Source organism: Ambystoma mexicanum, chromosome 8, assembly GCF_040938575.1.
Source record: "Ambystoma mexicanum isolate Mex_15411 chromosome 8, UKY_AmexF1_1, whole genome shotgun sequence".
Classification (NCBI taxonomy): Eukaryota; Metazoa; Chordata; class Amphibia; order Caudata; family Ambystomatidae; genus Ambystoma; species Ambystoma mexicanum.
In genome coordinates, this window is record NC_090929.1 from 1,180,968,785 (window position 1) to 1,180,987,687 (window position 18,903).

Here is an 18,903-nt window from a genome sequence, read left to right on the forward strand (position 1 = left end):
GAGATCACACTACATACCATGGGCACAGATGGATAAGAATAACCTGTTGAAACTTCTTCCTCCACTTTCCCGCGGGGTGGGGAAGTGGATACGTGCATTTGAAAAAAACATAGCAGGCGTGCCATTAGCAATAGGGGATGTAAAAAGTTTACTAGTGTCCGCAGTCGGTGACCAAGCAGACACAGTATGGGTGAAGGCGGGCTTCCCAGGAGTGACAATGAACTGTGACCGCCATGATGGGTCATCATTTAATAACGTTATGGCACAAGTATGGGATGCATTGTGGAGAACTTTTCCAGACACTCCAGATTTACACCTAGTGATGCAATGCACTATGGGAGAGGAGGAGGAGTCTACGCAATGTATCCTCCAGGTGCAAACTTTTTGAGATCTGAAACGGGCACGGCATGGGACCAATCCACCGCCTTGTTCTACTTTATAATTAAAAAGGGGCTCCCGAAAGAGGTACAGAAGGCCTTGGATAAAATAGCTGGGATAGAAGCCAAGGGCTGTCCAGAGATTCATAGCATAATTGTACACCATTGTAGGAGGATCAAAGAGAGAGAAAGAGAGATAGCACAGAGAAGGTTGGCAGACGAGGCAAAGTTAGTACGAAATAAATTAGTGAAGGTTGTGGCAATAAATTCAGCAACATCCACTGACAACCATGGGGAAGGAAAGGAGGGGTTAGCAAACACACCAGCAAGGATGGCAGCAACTTGGTCTACAAACGGACAAGAGCATTGGGATGGAGAAGAGCAGTACGGAGGCCCCCAATGGCAGGGCAGTCCCGTAAGAGGACGAGGTGGGTACCAAGGACAGAGAGGGGGATTTGGATGAATGGGGAATAGAGGATTTGGAGGGCAAGGAATGAGGGGAGGACCACAAGGGTGGTGTTGGAACTGCGGGAGGTGGGGACATTTTTCGAGAGACTGCAGAATGCGACCAATGGGGTATTACCAAGGGCCACAGCACATGGGAAACGACCAGCAGTATGGCCACCCATACCCAGGCAGTCCCTATGGATTACCGATGGGAGGGAGTGGGAAGAACAAACAATGCTATAATGAGCCACAACAGAGAGAGCCACAAATGCAACAAAGACAGCAACCGCAGCAAAGAGGTATGCAGCCACAACTGGCAAGACAGAACACTATGGGAATGCAAACACAGATATTTTTGCAACATCTGCAAATGGCGCACCAGCACCTTTTCGTGGTGCAGCCGTGGTAGGAGACAATATATTCTCTGTTCCAGGAATGGAGACATATGCAGACTAGGACAGCCCACAGAAAGCACTTGCGTGTCCAGCCCTATCCACTACCCAACGTGCAGAAGAGGAACCACTAGTGGGGGCAGAGATAGGCAACAAACAAATTATCTTTATGGTGGACTCGGGAGCTGATAAATCGTGACTTATGGAAGGTCGGTTCGCAAGGATTCTCTGGGACTATTTTAAAAGTTCCTTACACAAAAGATTGTGACATAACGGAGGGGGAAAGACAGTGCAAGCACCTCTACTATATCATGAAGACTTGCCAATAAATGTGCTGGGAAGAGACCTCCTGAGTAACTTGAACATGACCATATCCTTTACTGAGTGAGGGATAGTGTGTTCCACTCCAGGGATGTGCCCAGTGCGAGTGATGTTAATGATAAGCACCATGACAAACGACGTTGCTGTAAGAGGGGTGCCCATAGACATGGACATGCTCATTTATGGGATCAGAGTGCTTGCCCGGGTAGTACCAGAGATAACACGAAAAGAGTGGAAAGTGCCCTCTGATTTCATCGTTCGTCCAATTGTAAATACAGATGTTGTGCCCAGCACAATTTTGTCAATTGATCTGGAAGGGGTACATGTCTCAAGCAAACGTATTGCAGTGACAGGACTGGACACACATGGTTGCGAATGGAGAACAGTGCTGTGTATAGACCCAAACATAACTTTACGTGAGTTAACTGATGAAGAATTGTTTACCGATAATGATACTGATGGGGAAATAATAATGGAAATAAGTGTACCATGTGACATAATGATCCAACACAGAGAAATACACAACCCTCTTATGGCTAATGTGAGTGTGAAACCCACTATATTTGAGAAAAACATGGAAAGGGTGCTACCAGAATTATGGACCACAGGCTCACATGACATAGGATTGTTACAGGAGGTCACGCCCATAAAAATAAAATTGAAACCAGGTGCAATACCGCCTAGAGTAAAACAGTACCCATTATCAAGAGAAGCAGAGGAAGGGATAAGAGAAACAATAAATGCATTATTACAACAAGGGATAATAGTGCCATCCACGTCACCATGTAACACTGCAATTTTTCCTATCATAAAAGCGAGGGGCGGGGCTTGGAGGATGATCCAGGATGTGCGCCCACTTAATGACGTCATACAGAAGGAATTTCCACTACTGCCTAATCCCGCATCAATTTTATGTAGCATACCTAAGGATGCTACTTGCTTCACTGTGGTGAGCTTGAAGAATGCCTTCTTCTCGATACCACTGGACCCAAGTTGCCGATACCTCAGTGCATTCACATTGGGAGGAAAAAGATACGAGGATTGTAGACCACCACAGGGGTATTGTGAGAGCAGTAGTATTTTTAACAGAATACTGCATGAAGATCTTGGTAACATCAATGTAGAGAGCATGATAATCCAATACTCCAATACGTAGATGATTTGCTTGTTTGCAGCAAAAGTGAAGAGCAGTGCAGGGCTGATTCGATATCATTGCTAAATTCATTAGCCACAAAAGGATACAAAGTGGATAAAGGTAAGTTACAATACTGCCTAGCAGAGGTACTCTATTTGGGACAACTGATTTCAAAAGATGGCAAAAGAATAATACCAGACAGAGCAGCAGCAATATGCCACCTAATAATGCCTAAAACAGTGAAAGAAATGCAAAAATTCCTTGGGATTTGTAAGTACTGTCGTACATGGATACTTGACAATACAGCATACACACGCCCACTTTTACAGGCTTTAACCTCTTAAGTGCCACTGAGGTTCCCCCCCAGTGCCAATGGCTTTTTTTAAAATCGCGGTATTCACCGCCCAAACCCGGCAACATTTCCCCCCTCATTAACCCCTTAAATGCCACCGACGAGCCGGCTCGTCGGTGGCAACCTGGAGCGGTTTTTACCGACGAGCCGGCTCGTCGCTGGCATTTAAAGGGTTAAAAGAAGCACAGAAAGGCAATGGTACATTAAAATGGACACAGGAAATGATAACACAGTATTTCATGTTAAAGGACCTCATTGCACATGCACCAGTTTTAGCGAACCCTGATTATGAACGGGAGTTCTATCTGTTTTCACATTGTAAAGGAATTTTAATGACAGCAGTTTTAACACAAAAAACATAATTAGGCCGCAAGCCATTGGTCTACTACAGTGGTACTCTAGATTCAGTAATGCAGGGCCACTTCGCATTCAAACAGGCTCTTGCTGCAGCGGTCTTCACCATAGAAAAACGCGCCACCATCGTGATGGGGTGCTCAGGGACATTATACGCAGGAGAGATCCAAGATCACTCTCACCACACAAAGAGCAACAGCATATGAAATAATAATTTTAAGCCCAAACGTTCACGTAGTGAGGTGCAAGACAGTGAATCCAGACATATTTATCACAGAACCATGCACAGTAGAAGACATACAGGAACAAGTTTGTGCCACGTATGAAGGAGAAGAAGATGACATTCCTAATGCAAGCAAAAATGCCCTAGAGGAGGGAGAAATATACTTTGTAGATGGGTCAGCATCAATAGACAGTGAGACAGGTGAAAAACATGTTGGGGCGGCAGTGGTAAGAATGGAGGAAGAGGAGTATAAAGTGATTGTGCAGAAACGCCTCCCCTCACATTATTCAGCACAGGCAGCAGAACTAATAGCGCTAATTGAAGCACTACATACACCTAAAGGGTGTGCTGTGACAATATACTGTGACTCAGCATATGCAACAACAGTGTACTCAGGATTTTCACGTTGGCGGCGAAGAGGGTTTAGAAAAGCAGATGGTGCACCAGTACAGCATGCAGCCCTGTTGAATGAGCTAATAGAAGCATTAACAGAACCATCAGTGGTAGCACTGGTGAAGTGCCAAGCACATACAAATAACACAGATGCAATCTGATTGGGGAAAGTGGCAGCAGATGCCGCCACGAAAGAAGTAGCTTATTTTAATATCCCCCAAGCAGTAGAGTGCATTGTAAAAACATCCGGTATAGATACAACAGAGGAGGGATACGCCATACACAAATTGCCCAAATAATAGAGTTCCAAAAATGTGCACCTGTACAAGAACAAGAATTATGGGTAAAAAGAGGATGTAAACAGTCACCAACAGATTTGATATGGTGACAGGAACTGACAGCGAAGGTAGTGAAGCCTGTGGGGTTATTAGAAATAGTATTTCAACAACTGCACTTCCCAAAACATGTGACTAAACAGCACATTGCAGCCGAAATACAGGAACATTGGTTTGTCCCAAATTTGCAGGAACATTTGTCAAAATTCCAGTAGAGTGCACAACATGCCAAACATAAAGTTCAGGAATGACTCTTAGAACACTGCGAGAAACACTACCGCATCCTGTGGGTCCGTTTAGAGAGCTTCACATTGACTACGCGGATATGGGGGAAAGATGCAATAGAGCAAGATATCTGATTGTAATAGTTTGTCCATTCTCAAGGTGGGTGGAAGCTGGACCATGTCCTCACCCAGTCGTGAAATGTGCTGCAAGTTTTTGGTACGGGAGGTTTTCTCAAGGTGATGCATATATGACGTCATAAGCACAGACAATGGCCCACATTTTGTAAATGATCTTTTCAAGGAAGTAACCACATTGTTGGGACGAAAGCATAAATTATGTTCTATTTATCACCCGCAGGTGAACGGGATCGCAGGAAAGATCAATGGCCTTCTCAAAAGCAAACTGTCCAAATTGCGTAACACCCTCAAGAAAAACTGGGTGTATTGCTTGCCCTAGCACTGTTCCAGCTACGAACACAGCCGAGTAAAGACCACCATTAGAGCCCGCACAAAATAGTGATGGGGCGACGCATTCATACGCCACTCTCCCCAATAAGAAGAGCATCAGATGCTCACAGAGCTGCAACAGTGCTGGGGGATGAATTTAAGGAATACATTACCCAACTGACCCGTGCAGTGCGTAGCATAGCAAGACAGATTGCACCCGTGTTTAAACAAGACATACAGACAGATACTACAACGCCAGCGCAGGACAGCCCAATTGGACAATTGCTGCCAGGGGAAAATGTGTATGTGCAAAGTTTTGTGCTGAGGTGGAACTCTCCAAGATTTCATGGACCCTACGAGGGCATATATTGCACACTAACCGCGGTTAAAGTGAAGGTGTTCAAATATTGGGTGCATCTGTCAGATGTGAGAAGAGCACACAATAGTATAACCCCTCGAAGTGAGCAAAATGAGAGCCACGAAGTTGCAAGTTGCTAATATATAGGTTTGCAAAATGCAACAAGTTAGAACCAGCAACCAAAAAGAGTTTACAAGTAAAAATACAAGATGAGGAAAAATGATATAAATAATATATACAAGAAACAGCATATAGTTCTCTCTATCTTTCCCTCTTTCTCACTTTCTCTCTCTCTCTCTCTCTCTCTCTCTCTCTCTCTGTCTCTCTCTATCTCTCTCTCTCTCATTCCCACTCTCTCTCTCTCACTGCACTAAAAAAACATATAGCTGTGAATATTAAAGGCTCTTTATTATAAAGAATTAAATAAGAGAAAAGTAGAAAATTAATATGATGTCAATGAAAAGAGATTAATGCAAGAAATGATGAAATACATATATATGCATTGTACTTAACAATTTTATATCGCCCCTTCAGGTGGAAAAATGGCAGAAAGGAGGGCCCTCACTAACAACGACTCTAATGTATATAGCGATAGGGTAGATAGCAGAATTAATATATGGTATAGCCTGGAATGCTGACTTACATTTTCTGCAATATTGTTTTCTGTGATGTTATTTTTTGTGGCATGGTACTGGACAGTAACTTTCATAATTAAGGATATGAAAGAGGGGGGGTGGGGCAAAACTGATACGGGAAGGCTCGACACTCAACTGGGCTGGAGTTACAACCATGTGGAAGCATAATAGTTCTGTAAACACCAATCTTACCACGTTGTATAAAAATCAAACCACCAGAACTCCACTTTTCTCTCTTTCCACTACAGAACTAAGTAAACTTCACAAGACCAATCAGTATGACGGGGACTACTTCTGGGATAGTGAGCCTGATCTGATAAATACTAATGTGTACACAACCACAGAACTTACCTCACAAGGCACTGTAATGCACTTTTACCCTAACAAAGTAAGTACCCAAGACACTCCAGTAACACAGTCCTGGCAAGTTGCTAGTGAATTCAGTGATGTGACATGGGCAGGTGTCTTTCCCATTAATTATAAAAGAGTGAAAATGATAAATAACAGGGAAGGGGGAGAAGGAGATGGAAAAGGGGGGCGGGAGGGAAAAGATATGATGTTTACCATGGCCTGGGACTAGATGAAATTGAAGACCCCGCCACCCAGATCAGTCAAACAAGTGGTACTCAGACATGAGTGCAACGGCAAAACAAGCCACAAATGAGAGCTCCTATGTCTGCTCTCTCATACCGCACGCTTCAGGCACACCTAAGATACTTATACCTCAAGAAGTGCCCTTGTCGGATGCCCAATGCTTAATTCATCTCATAGTATGTAGAATTCGGAGCACCTTCCAGTCAGACACGGTTACAATAGAAATGCTGCAGAATGAGAGAACCTGCATGAGCAAGCTGCACGGAGTGATTTGCATCAAAGAACGATTTTTCGTTATCAAAGGGACAAGGTTCACAGAAAACAAGTGGCAAGACGAGACAATCACATGTAAAGCAGAAGCATTACGAGGCTTAACTGAAGAAAACTTCCAATGGGTCAAAGAAACTTGTAGTCCTGTCTGGTCCCAGCACATTGCAAAGCTCACATGGGTGACTGCACTAGAGAAACCCATCAAAACACAGAGAGAAATACTGCACAAACTTTGTTTCCATGGCGAAGGGAAGGTACAAATGGGTGCCAACAGAAAATGCAACAAAACGATCATCATCCCAGATATGAAAAAAGTCACAGCAGTGCTCATGGACATGTATTGGGTGTGTGGCAAGCAAGCTTACCTGCATCTACCGGCATCATGGAAGGGTACATGCAGCCTGGCCACCCTGCACTCAGTGCTAATGGTAATCCAAGAAAGCCATATCCAAAGGGGAAGAGAGTTGGCTGGCATATCAGCAGCAGGAGAGTCGGCTGACACATCGGCAGCAGGGGATTCGGCTGGCACATCGGCAACACCCCAATGAACAGGAACAGAGCCTTCTCCATATGACATTCTGTCCAAAGATGAGCTACAAGACAGATTGTCCCGCAAAAAGAGGTCTAACGATATCTTCAACGAAACATCCAAACTCCTCACCGAGATTCCTGACAGGTACAAGTTGTTTAATACAGCTGAAATGTTCTTCGCCTCCCTCCTGGCACCAGGACTTCAGGCGAGAGCAAATGTCAAAATGTTGCAGATCGTCCGCTGGGAATTGATCCAACTGGCCAACGACACTGAAGAAGGGTTCAATGTGATCAAGGTGGGACGGCGTGCCTTGCGCCTAATGATGATGCAGAACCGGTACGTCCTAGACCTTCTCACAGCAATGGACAGCGGTGTTTGCTGAAAGATAGGGAACGCATGCTGTACATTCATACCTTCTGAAGACGCGGATAACGGGACCCTCTCCCACGTCATCTCGGCAGTTCAAAACCTGGGGGAGAAAATGCAGAAGGAAGGTAGTATAGAGCCGAGCAGCTGGTTCAACACCATGTTCAACTGGAAACACTCCTGGTTCAGCATTATGATGAAAATGTTTGTTTCAGTGGTCATTTTTCTTTTACTATTTTTCTGTGTGTGCCAGTGGGCATACGAGGCTGTGCAAAATGTATGCCTAATTCAACGCTGATGATGGTAACAATGGGCAAACCGACAATGGTAGCAACCATGATAGACGCACAAATACAAACTGGGGAGGCAAACCCACCAAAGTATCACCTGACAGCTGTTTATCACCAGCATGGGAACAGGGTAGACAACCTATATCACACCACAATCAAAGAACCATGGGAACTATAATGTTACAGGGAAGTGTGGGTGGATCTAGATGGGGAAGGGGGCATATACATTACCTGCGCACCTGATGAATACGCCAGAAGAGGGCAGAGCCTAAGAGGTGTCTGCAGAGTGTGGATGCCAATAAAAGGTACACCAGCATGGGATGAGGCAGTAGCAGAGGCTGAGTATTATCGGAGGGAGAATAATAATAAGAATTTGTTTGTTACTTTAGATGTAACGAAAGGGCAAATGTGTGGGAGTAAGGGGTCGTTTAGGCCCCCTCATACATTCAGCACGATGTAAACCACTTGCTCGTACAATAATGGGGGACGCCTCCATTGCTCGCATGCATGCTAACAGTGGCAGATGTGGGGTTGTTGTGCAGGACACTTGGGCTTCCTGTCTAAATGGTAGTTTCTCCTGCTAACTTAGTTAGTGTCCGCCCTACCTCAGCGCGACCTCACCTTCACCCCGCCTGGATGCTGGCAGCCGGATCACGTGATGTTCACCCTCCCGCCAACTGGGCAACCAATCCAGATGAAGCAGCACATATTGATCCATATGTATTTTTAATGGCCAGCCAATCCTGCACTGGTTCAGTACCCAATGTTAACTGTGACGCAGATTCGCTTTATATGTACAATATTTTGTAATGTTTGCCAGAGCGCTCTCGGGGCAGCAGAGTTCTCTGGATGCCATTTCCTTATAAAGAAAAACTCAACTCTTGCAACCTGTTCTCATTGTCTCATTCCCCATTGTGGTGTTTCATATTCATGTGTATTTGCACGTATGAGTCGGGGAGTGAGCCTTCACGTCCTCCAGATATTACAAGATGGGTGTGGTGGCGGTTTTGAGCAATTTGAGTAGTTTACATAACCCATGTCCATGAAAAAAGTGGAATTTATGGTTGTTGTGAAGCTGTGGGTTGATTGAAAATGAGTCAGCGAGTACAAAACGCTCTGGTCTACATAAATGTAATCAATGATGGCTCGTAGCCACATGTTCTGAGATGGAACGTAACCAAATATGGTTCTTAGCCATCAAGAGCTGTCTATCCGCCATTATTGCATGTCGATATTTACAAAGTACTGGAGTTATAGGGTGACCACCTTCTCAAGAATCTTCACCAGGCAGAGTTTGCAATAAAATGATAATAAACAGAATGAATTTCGCCAAGAGTGGGCTTTTCAAGAGGGTGAGTGACCCAAGATATTTTAAGAGGATCAGGAACCTTGTGAGAGAAAGCAGTTAAAAAGGTCACATCATCAAGGCAGCTTTTAAAAATGGCAAAGGACAGGGATTGTCTGGATTTGAAGTAACTTTAATGTAGCAGATAATGGGTATTAATTCAATAGAATCAATAGAAATGTTGTAACATTGGAGGCCAGGAAGTGTTGTGACTGCATTTGCTTTAACTGCTTTAGACTGTTTCAAGATGTGTCATGGCATTATTTGTTATTTGGGTGCAAAAAGAGCAATTTTGTAATCAAAGAAGTGATTAATCGATTGTAACCAATCCATGGTTATGGGGAAGGTGTGATTAGGTGGCCCTATCTTCTTTTAGTGGAAACGTTGAGAACATTTGTCTGGAGTTTTTGACAGTTGATTTAAGGATGCGTGAAAAAAAAAGCTTAATTTGCCACAACAATGTCCGTGTTGTATTGTTTCCTAATAGATGTAAGAGTGGATTTACTTTCAAGAGACGTATGCTTACACCAAGCTCTCTGTGCTTTAGAAAGTTTCATCAGCTTGGAACGAAAATCCAAAATGTACCAGGGATTTTGGGGGACTTTGGGTAATACCAAAATGTTTTAAGAAGCTGCATGATGTCAGCGATTGACCGGAGAATTCTGTTGTACTCTGCCACATAATAAAGAGGATTATCAGAAAGGGGGTATCAAGAAAAGCCACTTCAATCAGAGGTTCAAAGTATTTGTATTTAGGTTTCTTGGCTGGAGAAAAGGGTGTGGCAGCATGAGATAAAGTGGTAGAAATGTTAAACCCTATCAGAAAGTGGTTGGTCCAGTAATAGCATTTTGAATAAGTAGCCTATAAAAAACAAGATTTATATGGAGGGTCCAGTGGTTGATATGACCTTGTAAGCATGTGGCCACAGCAGGTACAAAAAAGGCAGGTTTTTGGATGTGGGTAATGGATATACTGTCAGGCCGATTCATGGAATAAATGTGCGCCGAAAATTCCGGCGCAGAGGGGCCTATACGTGCGCTGCGCCGAAAAATAGCGAAAAGCGCAGGGAAACCAGCGCACGTCGATTCATGGAAGTCCGTGCGCAAGAAAAGCATAGGACGTGCGCTGAAAAAGTGCGCGGCGCACGCCGGCGCACAGGTCAACCAACGGCGTGCGCCACGGCCACTGCGCTATCACTCCGAGCGCAGCGCACAGCTTTAAAGTAGGCGGAACACAGGGCGGGACACTCGGAATGGGGAATAAAATGGGGCACAACACTCGGAATGGGGAAGAATGTGGGCGGCACGGGGAAGTACAGGAGGCAAGTGCGCGGAACGCCCACACTCTCTCCGGCAACACGTATTCATGGATTCAAACAGGGCAAAACAGCGCTCGATCAAACCAGCGCACAGGCCCAAAAACGTACGCCACAAGTAAGCAGGTGGTAGCGTCCCGACGCACTTAACGAAAGTGCGCCAAAACCTGCGCCAACAAATACCACCCACATACAGCAATGGGCCATACCGTGACCCCAAAGGACAAATGAGGTGCAAAGGTGTACGCCATTAACACGGACACCCACTGTTCAAAAATTCGCGCGTGTGTGTACAACGGGTTGCGCGAGAAGTCACTCGCGCGATTGCCCTGGGTACGTGTATCCCGGGGTGCGGGGAAGTCCCACACGCGATTGCCCTGGCCACGTCGATTTCAGGGGTGCGTGTGAAGTTCCACACGCGAAAAGCCAGGGTACGTCAATTACAGGGGTGCGCGGGAAGTCTCACACGCGAAAAGCTAGGCTACGGGAATTCCAGGGGTGCGTGTGAAATCCTACACACGAAAAACTAGGGTACGTCATTTACAGGGGTGCGCGGGAAGTTTCACACGCGGCTCTGCTGGGTGGGTCCTCACAGGTGTTCCATTCACACCATCCACGTCCCCTGCATGCAACCCACACCACAGGGGACTACCCTGCACACCTGCTCATGCCTCCCACCACCCCCACTCCCCCAGCAGTCAGGGGCACCTGCCAGCAGGCCCCCACCCATGTCTACCACCACCCCCACCCCCCAGCAGTCAGGGGCACCTGCCAGAAGGCCCCCACCCATGTCTACCACCACCCCCACCCCCTCAGCAGTTAGGGGCACCTGCCAGAAGGCCCCCACCCATGTCTACCACCACCCCCACCCCCCACCAGTCAGGGGCACCTGCAAGAAGGCCCCCACCCATGCCTCCCACCACCCCCACCCCCCAGCACTGTGGGGCACCTGCCAGCAGGCCCCCACTCATGTCCCACTCATGCCTCCCACCACCCCCACCCCCCAGCACTGTGGGGCACCTGCCAGCAGGCCCCCACTCATGTCCCACTCATGCCTCCCACCACCCCCACCCCCCAGCACTGTGGGGCACCTGCCAGCAGGCCCCCACTCATGTCCCACTCATGCCTCCCACCACCCCCACCCCCCAGCACTGTGGGGCACCTGCCAGCAGGCCCCCACTCATGTCCCACTCATGCCTCCCACCACCCCCACCCCCCAGCACTGTGGGGCACCTGCCAGCAGGCCCCCACTCATGTCCCACTCATGCCTCCCACCACCCCCACCCACCAGCACTGTGGGGCACCTGCCAGCAGGCCCCCACTCATGTCCCACTCATGCCTCCCACCACCCCCACCCCCAGCACTGTGGGGCACCTGCCAGCAGGCCCCCACTTATGTCCAACTCATGTTCCCCACCACCCCCACCCCCCAGCACTGTGGGGCACCTGCCAGCAGGCCCCCACTCATGTCCCACTCATGCCTCCCACCACCCCCCAGCACTGTGGGGCACCTGCCAGCAGGCCCCCACTCATGTCCCACTCATGCCTCCCACCACCCCCACCCCCCAGCACTGTGGGGCACCTGCCAGCAGGCCCCCACTCATGTCCCACTCATGCCTCCCACCACCCCCACCCCCCAGCACTGTGGGGCACCTGCCAGCAGGCCCCCACTTATGTCCCACTCATGCCTCCCACCACCCCCCAGCACTGTGGGGCACCTGCCAGCAGGCCCCCACTCATGTCCCACTCATGCCTCCCACCACCCCCACCCCCCAGCACTGTGGGGCACCTGCCAGCAGGCCCCCACTCATGTCCCACTCATGCCTCCCACCACCCCCACCCCCCAGCACTGTGGGGCACCTGCCAGCAGGCCCCCACTTATGTCCCACTCATGCCTCCCACCACCCCCACCCCCAGCACTGTGGGGCACCTGCCAGCAGGCCCCCACTCATGTCCCACTCATGCCTCCCACCACCCCCACCCCCCAGCACTGTGGGGCACCTGCCAGCAGGCCCCCACTCATGTCCCACTCATGCCTCCCACCACCCCCACACCCCAGCACTGTGGGGCACCTGCCAGCAGGCCCCCACTTATGTCCCACTCATGCCTCCCACCACCCCCACCCCCCAGCACTGTGGGGCACCTGCCAGCAGGCCCCCACTCATGTCCCACTCATGCCTCCCACCACCCCCACCCCCCAGCACTGTGGGGCACCTGCAAGCAGGCCCCCACTCATGTCCCACTCATGCCTCCCACCACCCCCACCCCCCAGCACTGTGGGGCACCTGCCAGCAGGCCCCCACTTATGTCCCACTCATGCCTCCCACCACCCCCACCCCCCAGCACTGTGGGGCACCTGCCAGCAGGCCCCCACTTATGTCCCACTCATGCCTCCCACCACCCCCACCCCCCAGCACTGTGGGGCACCTGCCAGCAGGCCCCCACTCATGTCCCACTCATGCCTCCCACCACCCCCACCCCCCAGCACTGTGGGGCACCTGCCAGCAGGCCCCCACTCATGTCCCACTCATGCCTCCCACCACCCCCACCCCCCAGCACTGTGGGGCACCTGCCAGCAGGCCCCCACTTATGTCCCACTCATGCCTCCCACCACCCCCACCCCCAGCACTGTGGGGCACCTGCCAGCAGGCCCCCACTCATGTCCCACTCATGCCTCCCACCACCCCCACCCCCCAGCACTGTGGGGCACCTGCCAGCAGGCCCCCACTTATGTCCCACTCATGCCTCCCACCACCCCCACACCCCAGCACTGTGGGGCACCTGCCAGCAGGCCCCCACTTATGTCCCACTCATGCCTCCCACCACCCCCACGCCCCAGCACTGTGGGGCACCTGCCAGCAGGCCCCCACTCATGTCCCACTCATGCCTCCCACCACCCCCACCCCCCAGCACTGTGGGACACCTGCCAGCAGGCCCCCACTCATGTCCCACTCATGCCTCCCACCACCCCCACCCCCCAGCACTGTGGGGCACCTGCCAGCAGGCCCCCACTCATGTCCCACTCATGCCTCCCACCACCCCCACCCCCCAGCACTGTGGGGCACCTGCCAGCAGGCCCCCACTCATGTCCCACTCATGCCTCCCACCACCCCCACCCCCCAGCACTGTGGGGCACCTGCCAGCAGGCCCCCCCTTATGTCCCACTCATGTCTCCCACCACCCCCACCCCCCAGCACTGTGGGGCGCCTGCCAGCAGGCCCCCACTCATGTCCCACTCATGCCTCCCACCACCCCCACCCCCAGCACTGTGGGGCGCCTGCCAGCAGGCCCCCACTCATGTCCCACTCATGCCTCCCACCACCCCCACCCCCCAGCACTGTGGGGCGCCTGCCAGCAGGCCCCCACTCATGTCCCACTCATGCCTCCCACCACTCCTACCCCCCAGCACTGTGGGGCACCTGCCAGCAGGCCCCCACTTATGTCCCACTCATGCCTCCCACCACCCCCACCCCCCAGATATGTGGGGCAACTGCCAGCAGGCCCCCACTCATGTCCCACTCATGCCTCCCACCACCCCCACCCCCCAGCACTGTGGGGCACCTGCCAGCAGGCCCCCACTCATGTCCCACTTATGCCTCCCACCACCCCCACCCCCCAGCACTGTGGGGTACCTGCCAGCAGGCCCCCACTTATGTCCAACTCATGTTCCCCACCACCCCCACCCCCCAGCACTGTGGGGCACCTGCCAGCAGGCCCCCACTCATGTCCCACTCATGCCTCCCACCACCCCACCCCCCAGCACTGTGGGGCACCTGCCAGCAGGCCCCCACTCATGTCCCACTCATGCCTCCCACCACCCCCACCCCCCAGCACTGTGGGGCACCTGCCAGCAGGCCCCCACTCATGTCCCACTCATGCCTCCCACCACCCCCACCCCCCAGCACTGTGGGGCACCTGCCAGCAGGCCCCCACTCATGTCCCACTCATGCCTCCCACCACCCCCACCCCCCAGCACTGTGGGGCACCTGCCAGCAGGCCCCCACTCATGTCCCACTCATTCCTCCCACCACCCCCACCCCCCAGCACTGTGGGGCACCTGCCAGCAGGCCCCCACTCATGTCCCACTCATGCCTCCCACCACCCCCACCCCCCAGCACTGTGGGGCACCTGCCAGCAGGCCCCCACACATGTCCCACTCATGCCTCCCACCACCCCCACCCCCCAGCACTGTGGGGCACCTGCCAGCAGGCCCCCACTTATGTCCCACTCATGCCTCCCACCACCCCCACCCCCCAGCACTGTGGGGCACCTGCCAGCAGGCCCCCACTTATGTCCCACTCATGCCTCCCACCACCCCCACCCCCCAGCACTGTGGGGCACCTGCCAGCAGGCCCCCACTCATGTCCCACTCATGCCTCCCACCACCCCCACACCCCAGCACTGTGGGGCACCTGCCAGCAGGCCCCCACTCATGTCCCACTCATGCCTCCCACCACCCCCACCCCCCAGCACTGTGGGGCACCTGCCAGCAGGCCCCCACTCAGGTCCCACTCATGCCTCCCACCACCCCCACCCCCAGCACTGTGGGGCACCTGCCAGCAGGCCCCCACTCATGTCCCACTCATGCCTCCCACCACCCCCACCCCCCAGCACTGTGGGGCACCTGCCAGCAGGCCCCCACTTATGTGCCACTCATGCCTCCCACCACCCCCACCCCCCAGCACTGTGGGGCACCTGCCAGCAGGCCCCCACTCATGTCCCACTCATGCCTCCCACCACCCCCACCCCCCAGCACTGTGGGGCACCTGCCAGCAGGCCCCCACTCATGTCCCACTCATGCCTCCCACCACCCCCACCCCCCAGCACTGTGGGACACCTGCCAGCAGGCCCCCACTCATGTCCCACTCATGCCTCCCACCACCCCACCCCCCAACACTGTGGGGCACCTGCCAGCAGGCCCCCACTCATGTCCCACTCATGCCTCCCACCACCCCCACCCCCCAGCACTGTGGGGCACCTGCCAGCAGGCCCCCACTCATGTCCCACTCATGCCTCCCACCACCCCCACCCCCCAGCACTGTGGGGCACCTGCCAGCAGGCCCCCACTCATGTCCCACTCATGCCTCCCACCACCCCCACCCCCAGCACTGTGGGGCACCTGCCAGCAGGCCCCCACTCATGTCCCACTCATGCCTCCCACCACCCCCACCCCCCAGCACTGTGGGGCACCTGCCAGCAGGCCCCCACTCATGTCCCACTCATGCCTCCCACCACCCCCACCCCCCAGCACTGTGGGGAACCTGCCAGCAGGCCCCCACTTATGTCCCACTCATGCCCCCCCCCAGCAGTCATGGGGCACCCTCCACCAGGCCCACACAGATGTTCCCCTGCCAATAGGAAATCACAATACAGATCCCAGGATCCCATGGGCAACCACATCCCACCCCATGTCACCCCAGTCCATACACACATCCAAGGTACACATCCATTCAAAAATCAAATACCCATTACATGATACATAACCAATGAGCAGTATGCGCATGAGTCCAAGTCCGTCAGACTCACACAATGGCAACACATGACTGTGAAAACCCAGATTGTGACAGTCAACAAACCAATGAGAGAAGTCCACACAATAGAATCAAAAGAACAATGTATTAAAATGTAAGAAGGAAAATAAAATAAACACCAAAATGAATACACAAAGTAACAGGTAATAAACAAAAAAAATCAAATGAAAGGTGAAATCCAAAAGAACGGGTGCAAAGACAATCAAAATGGAAATCAAAATCAAACACATTGCCCCATGGTCCAAATAATAAAATCTAAAATTTCCACAAACTATGTACAAAGATGATTGTCCGGGTCCAATATCCCTAAAAACCATAAAATGAAACCTACCCAAAACCTAACTAATGCTAACTATATACAAAAAACGTGGGCCATTGTCCAATCAACCCAAATAATAAATAAAAATAAAGGAAACCTACTATCTACATAACTATATACAAAGGCGGCGGGCCAGTCCTGCGGCTCACTGAGAGATGTTATGGGCCAGGGCATCATCGAACTCCCTTTCTATCTCCCCGAGGCGTTCATCCTCAATGGCCCCGAGCGCCCGCAGGGCTGACACAGTGTCCACCTCCAAGCCCCTGCGGATCTCCTCGAGGCACTCGGCACGCCTCAGGGCCCTCTGCATGGAGTCCACCGCCCTGACCATAGCGAGCCGCCCCTCTTCTGCCCGCCGCCTCTCCGCATCTATTGCGTGGCCTAACCGCTGCCACACGGAAGACACATTCTGTCCAGGGTCCTCCTGCCCTCCAGCCGATGGCTGCCCCTCCGATGTTGATGGCCCCGAGCCATGACGCCTCCCACGTCGCTGCCGCTGCCTCTGCAGCCACTGCCTCTGCCAGCACGACGGCATCCAGGCTGATGGTATCCACCGACGCCGTCGTGCACGTGCCCTGCCTGATGATGCCGGCACATCCTCCACCTGCAGGGGTCCAGTTGCCATGGTGTCCACACCTGCTGGACCACCGACTCCCGACTGTGGCAGGGATGGGATCCCCACTGAGCCGGCTGCATTGGTTGGGGCAGGTCCACAGGGGGCCCTGGTGTCAACTGGGCCGGAAGACGGCAAGGAGAACGACCGGCGCATACTTTCCACAGAGGAGGAGATGGCCGACACATTGGCCATCACCTGCTGAAAACCCGCAGCAATGGCAGATCCCAACTGGGCCACGTCAGCACGGTGCTCTTCGTGATGATGTGCGTGCTCCTCCCGGGAAGCATGCACGTCATCACGAATGACCCCCGTGCGCAACGCGACCCCAATCAGGACCTTTTCCATGCGCCCACGGGTCCCCTCGTCCGCAGGTGGAGGGGAGTCAGATGACATAGACACCCCCTCCACCTGCGGACGGGCCTGGGACGGGGCATCCATGCTGGTGCATGGTGGTGCACTCACAGGGTCAGGGACAGCGACATGCACAGGCACCTCCACGGCGACCTGTGCTGCCTCCTGCCCCTGGCCCTGGACTGCACCACTTGCACCAGCAGGGATGCCCCCACCAGGCCTCAGGTGCGCCTCAGTCTCGGCCGCCTCCTCCTCTGTAGAAACCACCAACCTGGATGGCTCCTTGCCCTCTTCCGCTGTAGCTGGCCCCTGTGGGGGCTCACCCACCCCTTCCGCCGCAGCCGTGGGGGCATCCCCGCCGTCTACCTCCACAGCGCCGTCTCCGCCCTCTCCATCACTAGCCGCTGCATAGAGGGAGACATAGAACACAAGCATCAGGGCACTGTACAATGGTCCCCTACACAGGAAGCAATATCAGATGACTGGCAATGGTAAAGTACACTTCTATCATGTCCCTCCACAACACATGGGTCAGGCAATACACACACGCAACACCCATGGTCCATGGCATGCACATCAACATACATGTCCACTGCACTCTTCTAAAGTACGATGTCATGGAACTCACATGCATCATTGGTCATGCAAATCACACGCACACACTTCACCTCTGTCACATCCATGTGGCCTCGTACATCACAAACACAGTGGATACAAGGATGATTAGGCAGCATCAGTGAATCTGTACAGTGTCACAGACATGTGTCATGCATCCATGCCATTCAAAAGTCACAGACATGCAGGTCAAGCACACCGACCTCGACACCCTACATGTACCTGGCATCAGCATCCATCCCTCACCCACACCCATGTCCACGAACATACACTTGCATGCTCACATGTGTCCAATCTGCATAGGCCTCCTCAGGTTGCATAGCAACACATACAACAACCATGTGATCCACAAATTACTGGTTGCACATGCATCGCCATGACAACACTGCACACATACATGCCTACAAGGCCCATTCCACACATACAGCATCACACAACCAGCACACTGCAACATGCACTGTCTCACACAGCAATGCCTGCACACTTACCGCTCAACTCCAGACGGGTCTCCCTCTCAAGGACCTGGGAGTGGAGCGCTGGGTGTATGCGTGCCAGGACCCTCATTTGGATCGAACTCATGTGGCCCCGGCCCCCCTCCACGAGGCGCCGGGCCTTTGAGAGGGTCCTGGACCTGCAGTCCTCCCAACGCTTCCTGACATGTCGGTTGTCGCGGACTGCCACCCCCTCCGCGTTGATGGCAGTCACGATGTCGTCCCAGATCCGAGTCCGTCCTTCACAGTTGGCGCGGCTACTTCCGAAGAGGGCAT